Here is an 18,308-nt window from a genome sequence, read left to right as displayed (position 1 = left end):
AACTCGCTAAGATGGGATTGAATATAAATGTATCTATATTTATTGGAGATGCAATTGGAGAATATAGCCTGCAAGGAGACTGCAACAAAAAATAGGCTGCTGTATGAGTAGGCCAAGAACATGGAAGATGGAATATAATGTGCAGAGGTCTGATGTTATCTGTTTGGAAAGGAAAGACAGAAATGCACAATATTTCTTAAATGCTAAGAGACTGTGAAATGTTGATATCAGGGAAACGCTTGGGTGTCCTGTACAAAAAATTACAAAACCTTAACACACAAGGATAGCAAGCAATTAGAAAAAAAAGTATGTTCATCTTTATTACAGGGGCTTGGAATATACGTCTAAATGTTTAAGAAAAGGTCAAGACAGCCCATTGCCCAAAAACAACTTTGATGGGAAAATAAAGTACGAAAGAAAATTGGATTCAAGTTTCCAAATTTAAAATACAAGACTAAAATATTAAAAATATCTGCAGAAGTGTGCAATATGATCAGCTGAGTCTGCATCACCACTCAATGAAATCTTAGCTAAATGTCGACATTAGTTCCATTTTCCCACCCTACCCTTTGATTTCGCTCATAGCGAATTATCGATCGATTTTTCTCAGTAATTTTGAGCATGTGCAGTTGTCTGGAGTACAGAATCTTACTGAAGTCCTCCATCCTATCCTGGAATGCAGCCTTGAAGTGTAATAATTATAGACAGCATTGCTATTGATACCAAGTGACCATCCTTCTCAATGATGAATCCTTGCATATAGCTGTGAAGTGGCTATTTGCTTTCGATTGGTTCATTCTGCATGCAGTTGTTAGTAGCTCACCATTCCCACTCTTCTGCAAAGTAGATTTTTAAAAACTCTTCTCAGAATTTTTTAAATATTCTATTAGATTTTGGGTCACTTGGTTCTTTTGGCTGTACATTAGAGGGTACAAATACTAGAAGAAAAAGACAAGTTAGTTGCTTGATTGCAAAAGCATTGCCCATGCTTTCCTTTCTCCCAGTCTTTACTATTGCTGTTCTATGTGAGAGACTGGGGAGTGGTGAGCAACATCAAACTGTTTATTGTTTGAAGCTCAGTGCAAGATCTCACAGAACCCTGATAGATGGTGCCCTGTTGTTGTCCACAACATTTGAGACCACTTAGAAGACATTGTCAGAAAATGCCAGAGAAGCTCAGTGGTCCTGGTAGCATTGGTGGAGGGAGAAACAGAATGAAGATGTTCCCAAAATCCAAGGTGACCCCTCCTCAGAACAAGAAGAGGCATAGCAGACTTAAGACCCTCACTATTTCGCTCCTCACAGATGCTGCCAGAACTGCTTAGTTTCTGTTTTATTCATTTGTCGGATTCAGACATCACTGGCTGGGATAGAATTTATTGTCCATCCTGATTTGCCCTTGTGAGCTGTTTTCCGCAGTCCATGTGTCTTAGGCAGCCTTTAATCCTTTCTGGTGATTGGAGTACTGAACAGCTTGCTTGGCCATTGATCTTACAATTTAGCACTTCGAATTCCTACAGTGTGGTAACAGGCCCTTCGGCCCAGCTAGTCCACACCGACCCTCCGAAGAGTAACCCACCCAATCCATTCCCTTATTTCTCTACATTTGCCCCTGACTAATGCACCTGACCGACACATCCCTGAAGAGTATGGGCAATTTAGCACGGCCATTTCACCGAATCTGCACATCTTTGGATTGTGGGAGGAAACCAGAGCACCCGAAGGAAACCCATGCAGACACTGGGAGAATGTGTAAACGCCACACATACAGTCGCCCGAGGCTGGAATTAAACCCACTCCCTGGTGCTGTGAGGCTGCAATGCTAACCACTGATCCACCATGCCTCCCCCACTGTGGGTCTGGAGTCTCATGTAGGCCAGACCAAGTAAGTATGGCAAATTTCCCTCCCTAAAGAACATTAGTGAAGCAGATGTCTTTGTACAATAAGTGACAATGGTCCCATGATCATCATCAGACTTTGATTCCAGTTTCTCCCGAGCCAATATTTATCCCTTAATCAACATCACTAAAAGCAAGTTATCTGGTCATTGTTTTCTGGCTGTGGCATCTTGCTGTGGCTAAATTGGCTGCTATGTTTCCTACATGGCCACTTATCAATATCTCTTTAGCAATTTGGAATGCCCTGAGGTCATGAAAGGTGCTATGTAAATGCAAGTCTTTCTTTTCTCTCACTCTTTCTGAATAAGTGGCTGTTGAGCAAAGTATAGGGTGGCTGTTGCGTTCTTCGTCTGCTTAATTATCTGAGTTAAGCCCCAACTGAGTTTAAGCGTGCCATGCAGCTGAGTAATATGGCAAGATGAATACAGCATTCAAAAAGAATTAATTAAAGGTTGCGCAATGGGGAATCACTGAGGAGGAAATGGATTATCAGATCTGAGGTTTTTTTTAATATAAACCTTTCCATCCCCTGACGTGCACTTACAAGTAATTAAACATTAAAAAAGTAGCCCGCAGCAAACATTTACAACAAGGTCCAAGTCTGATGTGGCACAATCACAGCAAGATGAGCAGTGCATTTCAGAGATGGGCTGAAGGATGTTTTAACGGGTTTGTTGATGGATTACTAGGTGACAAGGTCAGAGGTTCATCAAAAACAGCATCTGTGTACACAGAGTCATTAGATTCCTCATGTGAATGCATGATACTGTCAACATTCCAATTCAAATTTGGAAAAATATATTTTTTCAAGCTCGGAATCGTTGGTGTAAGCTTTTGAAGCATCACAATGAGGTTCTTTGCTGTTTCAAGCATATTGCAGCTGCCCTCACCACCTGATGTGCATTAATTAGCCTTTAACTGAAGTGCTTCGGATTTGTGTTCATGGTGGGAAATGTCTCTCAGTTGTATTTTTTTGGGGATGAGCTCACACTTACAAAACTCTCCAGATGTTGCTGCTGTTACCTTCTGTTCATCGGGAAAATCTGGTGGCTTTGATAACATCGAGACTGTAGCACAGAAACTAGTCCCTGTCACCCATTTGCTCTGTGGTAGTGTTTGTGCTGCCTCATCCCATCTCTCTTCATCTCACTCACTCCATCAATAGATTCCTCCCTTCCTTCCTCATATCTTTGACTAGCCTCTCATTAAATGCATTTGAGACTCTTTGCTTCAAATAATGCACAGTGGCTCAGTGGTTAGCACTTCAGCCTCTCAGCTGAGGGTTCAATTCCTGCCTTGGGCAACAGTCTGTGTGGAATTTGCACATTCTCCCTGTGTCTGTGTGGATTTGCTCTGGTTTCTTCCCACAGTCCAAAGATGTGTGGGTTAGGGTGGATTGGCCATGGGAAATTGCCCACAGAGTCCAGAGACATGCAGACTCGGTGGGTTTGGCATGGGAAATGTGGAGCTATGGGGATGGGCCGGTGGGATGCTTACAGGAGGGTCAGTGCAGACTCAATAAAATTCTATTAAGCTACACTTATCTTGTGCTTAATAAAAACCAAGAGAACAGCAAATGCTGGAAATCAGAAACAGGAGGCTTGTGAGGAAGGGTCACTGGACCGAAACATTAACTTTGATTTTCTCCATCCACTGCCAGACCTGCTGAGCTTTTCCTGCAGCTTCTGGTTTGGTGTTTGATGGTCCCTGATGCAATTTGGCAAGTGTTTACAGCTCACGGGCTATAGATTGAGCATTGGAAGTATAGGGGAGGTTTTTGCTTGCTTGTTGGGGGGGGGGGGGAAGGTTGGCATTTAATGAGGTGGGAGGGTGCAGGATGCCTCCATCCCAGTTAAATCCACGGCAGGAAGAGTTTGGGACATCCTTACCCATCCTCAGGCCACAAGGTCTTCATCCCACCACCTGCTGACGTTTTGACATGTGGCCCGAAAGAGGTTGCCCACTGCTCCTCAGATGCTGCCTGAACTGCTGTGCTTTTCCAGCACCATTCTACTCTAGACCATTAAATGGCAGTCAGTGCCTGATGTAGAGATGAGGTTTGGGTAAAGGGGCACCCTTCCCCATGTGCCCATGCTGCCAAACCACCAACCAGTAGAGCTTGGGTTCATGGTAATCCTTGATCGTGACTTCGTGTAATACCTCAGTTATGATACTTGTCTCTTTGTGTCCTGATCAACCACCTGATGAAGGAGCAGCGCTCCGAAAGCTAGTGCTTCCAAATAAACCTGTTGGACTAGAACCTGGTGTTGTGTGATTTTTAACCAGGTATTTCCAAGTCAGGATAATGAGTGGCTTGGAGGGAAACTTGCAGGTTTCCATGTTTCCAAGTATCTGCTGCCTTGTCCTTCTAGATGGAGGAGGTTGTGGGTTTGGAAGGTGCTGTCTGAGGATTTTTGGTGAATTTCTGCAGTGCGTCCTGTAGACACACTGCCTACTCAGTATCGATGGTGGAGGGATGGATGCTCTGGATGTGGCACTGATAAAGTGGGTTGCTTTCTCCTGGATGGTGTCAAGCTTGTTGAGTACTGTTGGAGCTGCACTCATTGAAGAGTATCAATCATTTGGGCCACTTGCATGAGTCTATTATCTCAAGCATTGAATCAAAAGAGCTTCTGAGATGTGTCCTCTCAGGCTGAACATCAGATGTTAGCAATTTATTTGTTTTTTTGTATGAATTTATCTGAAAAATAATCCAAATCAGTAAGATGAAACAGTTCTGGAGAAGAATGCTTCTCAATCAGACAACTCTTGGCCCTAAAAAGTTAATGCCTCAGAATTTGAGGGAATTGATGTTTTGTCACAAAGGGATGCATGCAGGATTGTTCCAAGTGGACCCAATATTGGGACCTCAGATCTCCAAACAGTCGCCATCAGCAAACAGGCAACTCAGCTGAGGAACAAGTTTGAACATTGAATCAGTGAAGAAAGGTCCAATTGAGTCAGGAGGGAAAGGGAACAATTTCATCAGATAGGGAGGCAATCCATTTGGGAGAGAGCAGTGATTGGGAGTGAGGTAACAGCAAGCTGGGAAGGGGAGGAATAGGGACAGGTGTTTGGGCAGTGGTCCACAAGTTTCACTGTGTTGACAGAGGGGTACTTTGGTTCCTCCTGGTTCTACATTGGTGACTAGATGTTTTAGAATCTTCTGTTGTTGATTATGATCTTCAAGAGCTGGGCTACAGGTAAATCTAACCTGCTGGATTGTTGTTGGCACAACTCAAAGATTTGGATCAAGTTGTGATGTTTAAAATGCGAATTGAATTTCCGAGAGCAGATGCAAAAAAACAAAGCAAATTTTCTCTGGTGGTGGAATTCCAAGTTAGGGAGTATAATCTCACAACTCAAGCACCACCATTTTGGATTGAAATCAGGAAGCAGTTCTTCATGCAGAGAATAGAAGATATTTGGAACTTTGTCCTCCAAATATAGTGGAGATTGAAAGTTTCAAGGCTTGAGACTAATGTTTTGGCGATTGATGAATGTGGAGCGAATGAAAGTAAATTGAGCAGAGGTACAGATCAATTGTTGTTATATATAGAAGGGAGGAACGTGTTTAAGGGGCCAAATGGCCTACCAATCTTCTGTGTCTGACTCTTCTTTTATGTCCTTCTGACAATGGCCTCAACCTGAGGGTAGAATGTAGCAGGTCAGGAAGGTTGGAGATTCTTCATTTTAGAAAGATACAGTGCATTTTAGATACTTTGCTGCTGAATTAACAGTGGTGTGCAGGACGAGGGGAGGATAATTGGCCATAGCAAGCTTAAGAGTGGCTTGACAAACAGCAGGAGCCAGGCAATGATCAGAGAGAGAAGCTTCCCTCTGCAGTAAAGAGCAGGATGAATTATTTATGGAGGGAATCTTCATGTGGGTTTGTATAATGAGCTTTGCGGAAGCTAGCCACTTGAGCTGTCTGGCGGAGTGTTCAGTAAATTGGATGCACTTTTTTGAAGGTTTCCTCAGCTTGGTCAGGCCATGTTTCATGTTGGGTGTCTCTGTGCAAATCCGCCTCTTGCTTCTTGTTAATTAACCTCCTCATTGTTGTCGGTTAGACCGACTTCATAGCCTTGTTTGTGCAGGCAACTTGTCAGAAAAATAAATTGAAATTGCCCTGCTTGGGTGAATCACAACATTTATTAAATACCAACCTGCATTTTGTATTTATTAGTAAATGTTAGAATAGGGGAATGTGAAAGGACAAGAGTATGCCAACTGGCCAATTGAATGCCATTCCTCCAGTACAGGAACAACTGTACAATGGTAGGAAATAAACAAGTCCCTCAGTGACTCCAAGGGAGACATCATTAGGACCATAAAAGATGGGAGAGGAAGTAGGCCATTTCGCCAATCAAATCTGCTCCACCAATTAATGAGTTTGTGGCTGATTTGATAATCCTCAACTCCAATTCCTACCTTTCCTCATAACCTTTGATTCCTGTGCTGATTCAATATCTGTCCATCTCAGCCTTTAACTTTACTTAACAACCCAGACTCAACAGCCCTCTGCAGTAAAGAATACCATAGATAGTTGAGTCTATATCTGATGCTTGAATGTTAACCAATGTTTTTTTTTCTTTGGGTGGCACAATGGTTAGCACCACTGTGTCATGGCACCAGGGACCTGGTTCAATTCTGACCTTGGATGGCTGTCTCACTGGTGGTTGCCCATTCTCCCTGTGACTGTGTGGGCTTCCTCCAGGTGCCCAGGTTTCCTTCCACAGTCCAAAGATGTGTGGGTGAGGTGGATTGGCCTAAATTGGATTAGGCTAAGTTGTCTGTGGTTTCTAGGGATGTGAAGGCTCGGTAGCTTAGTCATGGTAAGTACAAGGTTATGGAGATAGGGTGGGGGAGCTAGGTTTGGACGGGATGGTCTTCGGAGAGTCAGTGCAGATTCAATGGACTGAATGGCTTCTTTCCAGACTGCAGGGATTCTATTCTCAATGTTCATGTATGTGAGGCAAATTACCGACATTTACTGCTTTAATTATGAGATAATGACATTCAATGATATGGAGATCAAGAGAAACTGTGTTCTAATTGGAAAAGTTCCTTGTTTCTCAAGGGACTGAAATGGCTGCACCTGTTTGACATGATAGGTTTAGAGTGGATGAATGATTCTCCCTCCTTTACCCATGTGACAGTTTCAAGGGACTGAATGGGCTAATCCTGCTTTAAATCACCATCAGTTGCTTCTCTCTAATGAGAGATCAGCCCCGGTGGTCTGTTAAGACTATGGCAACACAACAAATGTCTGTATTTCAGCTCTTCCCTTCATCCTGACCGGCGCATTATGTAGCTGCAAGTTAAACATGACAAACCAAGTCCCTTGTATTTCATTCCAAATGTCTAACATTGTTTAACTAAGTGTGCTCTTCTAATAAGGGTTTAAAATGGACTTTCTATTCATTTAGACTATTAGTTCTGACTGTTCGATTGAGCGTAATGTGAGTAAACTGCCTGTGGCATTATCCGTCATCATAGAGTCATTGAGATGTACATCATGGAAACAGACCCTTTGATCCAACTTGTCCATGCCAACCACATATCCTAACCTAATCTAGTCCCATTTGCCAGCATTTGGCCCATATCCCTCTAAACCCTTCCTATTCATATACCCATCCAGATGATGCCTTTTAAATGCTGTAATTGTACCAGCCTCCACCACTTCCTCTGGTAGCTCATTTCCATACACACACTACCCTCTGCGTGAAAACGTTGCCCCTTAGGTCCATTTTAAATCTTTCCCCTCTCACCTTAAACCTATGCCCTCTAGTTCTGGATTCCCCCACAATGGGGAAAAGACCACTTAATGAAGAACTTCTCTGCACCTCTACCACCAACAAGGACAAGGACAGTAGATCCATAGGAACATCAGTGAGACCCTTTCAAGTTGCACCATCTTGACTTGGAAATATATCACTGTTCCTTCATTGCCACTGGGTCAATATCCTGGAATTCCATTCCAAACAGCATTGTGGATGTCCCTAAACCAGGTGGACTGTACTGGCTCCCAAAAGCAGCCTACTGCCACTTTCTCCTTTTTGAGTAGGTATTAACTGTTGGCCCAGCCAGTGACTCCAATATCCCGCGAGCAAGTGAGAAAAAGTTGGTCAGTTAATGAACGACTGAGTTTTTTAAAGATCTGCTTACAAGATACCAAAGGAGTTAGGAGAGATAAATTTCACTCCAGGAGTCTTTCACTGGTCAGACCCTGTACCATTGAACATCAGAAAAGCAAAACTGAATAACCCATGCTAACTGAAAATAATGACCATACATTCTGTATTAGAAAACTCAGTGGACGGTAACTCTGTACCTAACACATCTTTAGGAGTAGATAAACAGGATACATTTCATTCCATAGACATGTGCTGTCTTATAGCTTTGATTTAATGTAAAATCAAATTTTCTAGCTTTGAACCTTTTTCTCTGAATCTTCATGTACAGCCCTTTGAGAGCGGTCTCATTGCAACCAGTTGGAAGTCTGCAGAAATCCCAAATTTGTCACAACAGATTTTGCATTGATGATGGAACAGTTTAGCTAAACTCTCCTGCTCACCCCAAAACGGTGTTTTGGGATGTTGTTGATGTGATTTCCTATGTAATAATTATTTTGTGGACTTTTACTACATCTAAAAGACATTTGGACAGGTATACGAATAGGAAAGGATTAGAAGGATATGGGCCAAGTGCAGGCAAATGAAACGAGTGCAGTTTAGAAACTCTGGTCGGTATGGATGAGTTGGGCCGAAGGGTCTGTTTCTGTGCTGCATGACGGTATGTTTGTAAATAGCTGGATTTATTTTTAAGAGGCTAATGACAGAACAGCAGAACATATTTTTTGGTACAAGGTATATCTTGGTAGTCACATGCTTTGTGACACCTGCTTGTTTACTGGAGACCCTTGTGCCTGGATTTATGACTGTCAGGTGACAGTGTCTATTCTGGATATTGTTCGATGTTGGTGGCCAAGGGAAGGAGTTCCCAGCTGGGCTTTCCTGTTTCAGGAAATGTTCTTGTTGCAATTTGACCTAATTTTCCTCCTGATTAGCTTCGGGAGAAATCCTTGGTTCTGTGTTTCATCTGGATGTTGTGTTTGCACAGAGTATGTTTTCAAGAAGGAATGAACTGGAGCTCCTGGAACTAAAGAGCTCAAATGGTGTAGGAGTGAACGTGGAAGCAGGATGCTAACTTGGATGATCAGCCGTGATCATATTGAAGGGCACAGCAGGCTTCAAAGGCTGAATGGCCTGCTAGTTTCTATTTACATACGCCAGAAGGTCAGACAGACTGCCATCTGTACACTGCACACTTTCCCCTTTTTTCTCTTCAAGAACTAATCATCATTGGCCAAAAGTATCCCTTTCCAAAGTTAATTGGTTCACAGAAAGGTCTGGTTCTTTTTCCCCCTGTTCCTGATGTTTGTGTGAATGTTGTGTTTGGGTCATTTAGAGTGGCACACATTAATATTTTCACATCACAAACTGAATGCGTTAACCAGTTCTGCATCTGCACAAATTAGTTTTGTTTTATATTAAATCAATAATTGTCTTTATTAGAGAAACCTGGTTGATGGATCTTTTTATTGTAATGTAGAAAGAAGCCACATGATGTTGGGAACTGGGTGAAACAATAGCATTTATGTTGTGATCAGCAGAGTGGTGGGTTAAGACAAAGGTAGTGTTCTCCTCCCATCTCGGCATAGCAACTTTCCTTGCAATTTCCCCACCTGCCCCCACTGAGAATATCAACCTTCCCATTGGTAGCTTATCCAGCTGGTCCACGTGAGCTTAAGTGACAGGGTTGATCTGATGAGAGGGAAGGTGATGGGAGGCTGTAGCCTTTGTTGTGGCTCCTGCTAACACAGATCTACTCCTCTTTGACCTTCAAAGGACAGTTTTAGATTTTTCAGAAGCGCATCTTCCCTCTACAAAACCATCTTCTACAGGAAAGTCCTGATTCTGGCTCTTCCCAGGTGGTGTGGGATAGGATCAAGCTCACATTCGGATTGCGTTTGGAACTAAGGGAGATCTACTGTCTTTTTTTGTAAGGCTGTCTGGAAGAGAGCCAATAAAATTCCCAGCCAACCCTGACTTCAGCTGTGTCATTGGGCAGCACAGTGGCTCAGTGGTTAGAACTGCTGCCTCACAGCGCCAGTGACCTGGGTTCGGTTCCTGCCTCAGGTTACTGTCTGTCTGTGTGGAGTTTGCACATTCTCCCCGTGTCTGTGTGGGTTTCCTCCGGGTGCTCTGGTTTCCTCCCACAATCCAAAGATGTGTTGGTCAGGTGCATTGGCCATGCTAAATTACCCCATAATGTTATGTGCATTAGTCAGGGGTAAATGTAAGGGAATGGGTCTGGGTGGGTTACTCTTCGGAGGGTTGGTGTGGACTTGTTGGGCTGAAGGGCCTGTTTCCACCCTGTAAGGAATCTAACCTAATTGAATGTACAGAAAATGGAAACAGTGGGGATAATTTTAATTGGAAAAATGGGTCATTAGAATCAAGGACGTTCTGAGGAGATGGAAAACAATGCACACCTCATTTTAAGAACCTTGTTCCTATGCCATAATAGTTTAGGTTGTAATGTTTTCAAATCACCTGTTCAGAATGTTTTTTATTTCAAATCTCTGGAGCAGGTGGGATTTAGAATCATAGAATCCCCACAGTGCAGACCCATTGAGTCGAATGCAATAACTCCATGGAGACCTGTATCCCCTCACTAATTCACCCTTTAGTTCCACACAGAGAGTCCTTGACACTGCTCCAGCTCCCTCAGAGCCAGCTCTCAGAGTGAACAGAACCTCTGACAGCCAGGGCTTATATTCTGAGGTCCACCTGGCTGACCTCATTACATTTACACAAAATTTCCAAACAGTTTCCCATCCCCCACCCTCTCTCCATTTACCATAGTCAACCCACCCAGCCTACTCAACCCTGGACACTATGGGATAATTTAGCATGGCCAAATCACCTAACCTGCACACCTTTGGAATGTGGGAGGAAACCGGAGCACCCGGAGAGAACCCACCCAGACATGAGGAATACATGCAAGCTCCACACAGATAGTTGCCCAAGGTTGGAATCGAACCAGGGTCCCTGAAGCTGTGGGGCAGCAGTACAAACCACGGAGCCACTGTGCTGCCTGTGATTTTAATATGTGCCTCCTGGCTCAGAGGTAAGGACACTACCACTGCACCACAAGTGCTCCCAATCTAGGGTTTATTTGCACAGAGGTACTCTGCATTTTGAAAGAGTTAGAATTGTGTTGAACATTGGGATCAGCTTTAGTGTAGTGTTGATGATTCAGTGCTGTTTTACCTAAGTGACTCATCTGTGCCTGGAAGTCACTGTTAGTGATATTAACAGACACCTCATGCATCTATATGGCACATCTAGGTCAATTGTAAATGGGTTAACACTTCTATTAAAATAATTGACAGGATAAAAGCATATGATTGAATGTATCACTGATCCAATAATATCACCAACAGTAATATCAAGGCTATGGACTCAGCGTGCTGCAAGGATGTTATAAATCTTCACATTTTCTATCATAACAGATGCATTGAGAGGACTTCTCACCTCTCCTGTTTTGCCATTAAATCATGATTAGATTTAAAAATTCATGTTCTGTGGTGCTTGTAAATATAGCTGGTGCCTAGCATCCACACAGTAGCACAAAGGCTTTGCTCTCTGACATCCTGAGTAACGCATAATTGACGATGAGTCCCTTGTTCGTGGCAGCATCTGGATTTGAACTTTTTTTTAAATGCCCACAATTCCCCGACTCAACCCCGAATAATGATCAATCAGTCTGGCTCATCAGTACAAACATGGAGAACTTTCTGATCTGTTAGTTTTTGCACACTCCACACAAAAGAATAAGATGGAGGTCCTTGCTGTTTGGTTAGATTGTGGCTGATTTAAAAATAAATTTTTTAGGGGATGTGAACATCACTGGTTCGGCAGTGTTTCTTGCTTATCCCGATTTGCCCTTGAGAAGGTGATGATGAGATGACCTCTTAAACCTCTGTGGCTTTTCAGGATGTGGGAAGGGAGTTCCTCAATTTTAACCCAGTGACAGCAAAAAGATTTTATGAATTAATAGAAAATAAATCAACCATGCAAAACATAGAGCCATACAGCATGGAAACCAAAACTCTTTGGTCTAGCTCTTTCACTCTAACTAGATTTCCCAAATTAACCTAGTCCCATTTGCCTGCATTTGGCCCACATCCCTCTAATCATATCCTATCCATGTACTTGTCCAAATGTATTTTAAATGTTGTAACTCTACCTGCCTTTACCACACTGTCTTGAAAATTATGACAAATGCAAGATGATTTTGTTGAGATAGGACCAACTTTGGTTACCTCGATTGCAAATGAATTTTTGTGACCTCTGGGCTTAATCGTCTCTTCAAGTAATAAGAACACGTTTAGTTAAAATAGACAACTGCCTAATTTCATAGAAAAATGTTAACTTGCTCATGATGCAGATTTCATCACTGAGTTTAAAACTGTAGGGTTTAATTGCCATTCTGATAATGTTGCTTTAAAAACAAATTATAAAAAGTTGGGGTTCTCCATGCTGTTACCACTGCGGACCTCTTTATCAAGAATGAGCTGTATGTTATTGAAAATGAATATATTTAAATGAATAATTGCCGAGGGCTATGCTTCCTGAATATTACCCTGCAGTGATCCCTCTGATTTTGTGCAAACTTAGGCTGAACATTTGCCACTTCCACATGTTTTTAAGCAGAGTGGGACGGCCTAGTAGTAGCGAGACTCTTAATCCAGAGACCTGGGTTCAAATCCCACAATGGTAGAATTTGAATTCAAAACAAAAAGAAAATCTGGAATCAAGAGTCTAATGATGACATTGAAACTGTTGCCAATTATTGGGAAATAAAATAAGTCATCTAACATGACTGCACTGGGTATATCAGCCCCTATTTCAAACTGAAGCCTTCAGCGCAGTCATTTTTTACTCTTGAAAGCTGCATTGGATACAATCCTAGTCTGTCCAAACTTTCCTCAAAAGCCTTTTCTCAGGTTTAGTCTAGTAAGCGCTCTCTGAACCACCTCTAATTTCCATAACATCCAGCCATAAATAAGGATACCAAGACTATGCACAGTACCGCAGATACAGTCTCACTAGGGCCATATATAACTGAAGCATAAACTTCTCACTCTTGTATTCAAGTCCCCTCAATATAAATGAGGCCACAGTCTGACATGGTCTTGCTAAATGTTGGGAAGACAGGCCAGAGGCCGGAAGAACACAGCAAGCCAGGCAGCATCAGAAGGGGGAGAAGTCAATGTTTTGGGTGTGACCCTTCTTCAGGACTGGGAGTGGGTGTAGGGGGAGCTGGTGATAAGGGGGTGGGGATGGTGGTAGGGGCGGGGTGGTGAGGTGGGGCTATGTGAACACAGGTAGAGGATATGACCTGGTTGGTCGGTGGGAGGAATGAATCCGGTTGGTAGCTGGAAGGATTCTAATCGACCCTTCCTTCCTGTTTATTGCATCTCCGACCTTAACTCAGAATTCAGTTTTACAAGTGGCGTAGTGTACATTACAATATCATTCCACTTCAGTTTTCCCCATTTTAGTAATTCCTAAAGTGCTGCATTCTTAGATCCCACACTTATTTGTAAGGAATTTATTATGTTAGTGCTTTCAAGACTTCCTGGTCTGCAGCAATCTGAGTATCCCTTTGAGAGCTTTATGACTATTCTTTCTTCCTTACAGCCTCTCCGCCCCTCCCCACAGCTTCGGTTTGTCTCACCAATCATAGCCTTTCCTTCCACACCTTGCAGCCTCTCCACTGCAGTTACCTTCTCCCACCTTGTATCTTTCTTACTCCCGCCCCCATGCATGTAGCCTCTCTTTCCATTCCCTTGCAGTCTCCTCCTTCCCCGTCCCCTTGTAATGTCACTCACCCCACCCACCCACTCCTCCCTCCTGCTGACATACACTGACACTTCATTTAAGAGCCAAGACAGTGCAGTATTGTCATGCTATCTCAGCAGCAATGATGTCCTTGCTTCCTGTTCAGACACAATTGAATGAAACCATGGCACCTTTTCGAAGTACAGGGAATTCCCCTGATCAATATGCATCATTTTGCCAATAACACTAAAAACCAACTTGCCAGTCATTCGTCTCATTGGTGCTTATGGGAGCTTGTTTTATGTAAATTGGTTGTGTGTTTGCCTACTAAGCCACCACTTTGGGAGCAATGAATTGGTTATAAAGTGTTTTGGGCTGTAAGTTTTGTTGTTTCTTCCTGCTGTTAGTTTCTAATTTCCCTCTTGTCATTTCCCCCAACCAACCCATAAATTACTCCCACTCATGCTCTCAATCTGCCATAGTCTAGAAAGGTAAAATAATTCAGAAAGCAGCCAATGCAGGTCTAAGATTTGACAAATATGTGGTCCTATCAATGTAATTATCTGTTCCAGTTGTACTTTATATAAATATGCTCAATGGTCAGCATAATATTGTTGAACCCAGCGTTGACATGATTCCATGGATGCTGTTTCTCTCACTTGCTTTGCTAGGGTAGTTGCCACATGCTGTGCCAAGTCGCAACAACTCTTGAGTAACCTGGTCACCCCCCGGGACTCCATATATTGGCAGTGCACAAAGCCATCTGGCACTGCTACGCACTGATGTTGCAGTTATCATGTCCAGACAGATACTGCAATATACCCCATGCCAACTTGCCTTGAGTTATATTTTCTGTAATCATTTTTTTGATGTTTCTTTTGGTTTTCTGCTAGTGCTGTTTTTGTAATCCTCTTTGGCTGTCAATTAGATATCTTCATGATGGTAGAATTCTGGAAAACATAGTAACAGGAAGAGACCATTCAGCCCCTGCCTGCAGTCATCATTCAAGGGTGTTATAGAAATGCAATTTCTTTTCTATTATCGCATTTTGAGGCACACATTTGTTTTCCACCAACAAATGCATGTTCAACTCTTTATTTACGTCTCAGACAGCATATGGGATAGCAAAGGAATGCAGGAGATGCCAATGTCTGGGATACCAAATCTGCAAGAATACACGAGATTTAATCTGAGTCACTGTGTAAGATTAACCGTGGCTTTTGCGTAATGAGACATCAGCTCACACCACATCATTTTGGCTCTATTTACATCATTAATTGAAAGTGAGTGACGTCTGGAATTAGTGGCTAGTGGATTTGAAGCAAATTAATTAGATGTTTGAAAACAACCGAGAGTTGTTTTAAGTGAAAAGAGTCATAGAGTCATACAGCATGGAAACAGGCCTTTCGGTCCATCTTGTCCATGCTGACCAAGTTTTCCAAACTAAACTAGTCCCACTGCCTGCATTTAGTCCATATCCCTCTAAACCTTTCCTATCCACGTAGCTATCCAAATGTCTTTTAAATCTTGTAACTCTGTACGTGCATTTGGAAGTGCAAGGATTGATTCAGGCTAGTCAGCATGGTTTTGTGAGAGAAAAATCATATCTCACAAACTTGATTGATTATTTTTTAATGAAGTAACCATAAAGATTATTGAGGGCAGAGCAGTAGATGTTGTTTGCATGGACATTAGTAAAGCCTTTGACAAGGTTCCACATGTTAGACTAATTAGTAAAGTTCAATCACATGGGATTCAGGGTGAGCTTGCCAATTGGATACAACATTGGCCTCATGGCAGCAGACAGAGAGAGGGAGGTTGTGGAAGGTTGTTTTTCGGACTGGAGGCCTGTGACCAGCAGTGTTACACAGGGATCAGTACTGGCTCCATATTGATACTGGGTCCAAATGTCTTTTAAATGTTGTAACTGTACCTGCATCTACCACTTCCTCTGACAGTTCATTCAACATACAAACTGCCCTCTGATTGGAAGAAGTTGCCCCTCAGGTCCCTTTTACATCTTTCTCCTCTCACCTTAAAGGTATGGCCTCCAGTTTTGAATTACCTCACCCTAGGGAAAAGACCTTTGTTATTCACCTTACCTATGTGCCTCCTGATTTTATAAACCTCCATAAGATCACCCTTCAGCCTCCTGCACCCCAATGAAAAAGTCCCAGCCTACCCCTGCATCTCCTTATAACGCAAACCTTCCAGTCCCAGCAACATCCTAGCAAATCTTTTCTGAATCTCTCCAATTTAATACTATCCTTCCGATAACAAGGAGACTAAAACTGTACATAATAGTAGTGGGCGGCACGGTGGCTCAGCAGTTAGCACTGCTGCCTCACAGCACCAGCATCCCAGGTTCAATTCCAGCCTCGGGTGACTGTACGTGTGGAGTTTGCACATTCTCCACATGTCTATGTGGGTTTCGTCCGGGTGCTCTGGTTTCCTCCCACAGTCAAAAAGATGTGCTGGCCAGGTGAATCGGTCATGCTAAATTGCCCATAGTGTTAGGTGCTTTAGTCGGAGGGAAAGGAATCTGGGTGGGTTACTCTTTGGAGGGTTGGTGTGGACTGGTTGGGCTGAAGGGTCTGTTTCCTCACTGTAGGGAATTGAATCTAATCTATTCCAGAAGAGGCCTCAACCAACATCCTGTACAACCTCAACATAACATCCCAACTCCTATACTCAACAGTCTGAGCAATGAAGGCAAGCGTGCCAAATGCTGCCTTAACTAATTAGTCCAGCATGTGGAATCTTGTCAAAGGTTTTACTAATGTCCATTTCAACAACGTCTACTGCTCTGCCCTCATCAATCTTTATGGTTACTTCATTAAAAAAAACATAATCAAGTTTGTGACATATCATTTTTCTCACACAAAACTACGCTGACTAGCCTGAATCAATCCTTGCCCTTCCAAATGCATGTGCAGAGGAACAATTATTATCCAAAGGACACCAGCACGGGGTATTTCATCCAGTTAATTGAATGCTGGATAACATAGTGAGCCACGCATCAGGGCCTTGCGAACTTGTTTGGATAATCCAGCCTGCGGTTAATCGAATGCTGGATAATTGAGGTTCCTCTGTAAATCCTATCTTTCAGAATCACCTCCAACAACTTACCCACTGCTGACGTCAGACTCACAGGTCTATGGTTCCCAGACTTCTCCTTACAGCCTTTCTTAAACAATGACACAAGATCTGCTACAGATGATAAAGATATAGATGATACAGATATTTGTGTTATCGGGCTCTGCAATTTCCCCACTAATTGCGACAACATCTGGGGATACGGTTGATCTGGTCCCGGAGATTTTATCTGTCTTTATGTTTTCTAAGACATCCAGCACTTCCCCTTCTGTAATGTGAACTGTTTTCAAAACAGTTAGCTCACCAGAAAAGCTTTCAATTGTGCTTTGAGAATTTGAACATTCACATAAAAGCACAGAAAGCACTTAAACATTTGCCTCTCCTTCTTCAGGAAGGTTCTGAAGAGCCCATTCCCCTACCAGTACTGTACTGTGAATCAGGCTAAAGTTGGTCTCCAAAGTTAGGTTGATTGGAAATGGTGGGGAAAATATCCCTTTGGTTCCTTCAGTGAAAGTTTGTAGACTTGAAATTCTGCAAGGATTACCCTATTCTGATTCTCTTAACTCCCATGTTTGGGCATGGTGCAATTCCAAAGTGGAGGACTATACGATCGTAAGACCATTAGAAACATAGAACATAGAGTACAGCACAGTTCAGGCCCTTCAGCCCTCAACACTGTGCCAAACTTCTACCCTACTCTTAAGATCATACTAACCTACATAACCTTCACTGTACTATCTTCCATGTGCCTACCCAAGAGTCGCTTACATGTTCCTAATGTCTCTGACTCTACTACTACCGCTAGCAGTGCATTCCATGCACTCACCACTCCCTGTGTAAAGAACCTCCCTCTGACATCTCCCCTAAACCTTCCTCAAATTCCCTTATAATTATGCCTCCTCGTGATAGACATTTCCGCCATGGGAAAACGTCTGTCTATCCACTCTACCTATGCTTCTGAACATCTTGTACACCTCTCTCAAGTCACCTCTCATCCTTCTTGACTCCAATGAGAAAAGCCCTAGCTCCCTCAACCTTTCTTCATAAGACACGCCCTCCAGTCCAAGCAGCATCCTGGGAAATCTCCTCTGCACCCTCTCTAAAGCTTCCACATAATGAGGTGACCAGAACTGAACACCAATGTTCCGAGTGTGGTCTAACCAGAGCTCTGTAGTGCTGCAGCATAACCTCGTGGCTCATTAAACTCAATCCCTCTGCTAATGAAAGCCAACACATCATATGCCTTCTTAATAACCCGATCAACTTGGATGGCAAATTTGAGGGATCGATAGACATAGACCCCAAGATCCCTCTGTTCCTCCACACTGCCAAGAATCCTGCCTTTAACCTTGCATTCTGCATTCAGATTCAACCTTCCAAAATGAATGAGTTTGCACT

At 42.9% G+C, this 18,308-nt stretch overlaps 1 protein-coding gene across 4 annotated transcripts in view; it reads left to right on the top strand.

Moving 5' to 3' along the window:
• Positions 1-18,308, top strand: part of LOC140465713 (voltage-dependent L-type calcium channel subunit beta-1-like) — a 273,486-nt gene that overhangs the window by 36,446 nt on the left and 218,732 nt on the right. The gene's annotated exons all lie outside the window — the stretch shown is intronic.

This window comes from Chiloscyllium punctatum, chromosome 42 (genome assembly GCF_047496795.1).
Source record: "Chiloscyllium punctatum isolate Juve2018m chromosome 42, sChiPun1.3, whole genome shotgun sequence".
Lineage (NCBI taxonomy): Eukaryota > Metazoa > Chordata > Chondrichthyes > Orectolobiformes > Hemiscylliidae > Chiloscyllium > Chiloscyllium punctatum.
The sequence above is the reverse complement of the archived record's forward strand: the minus strand, read 5'-3'. Positions and strand labels throughout refer to the sequence as shown.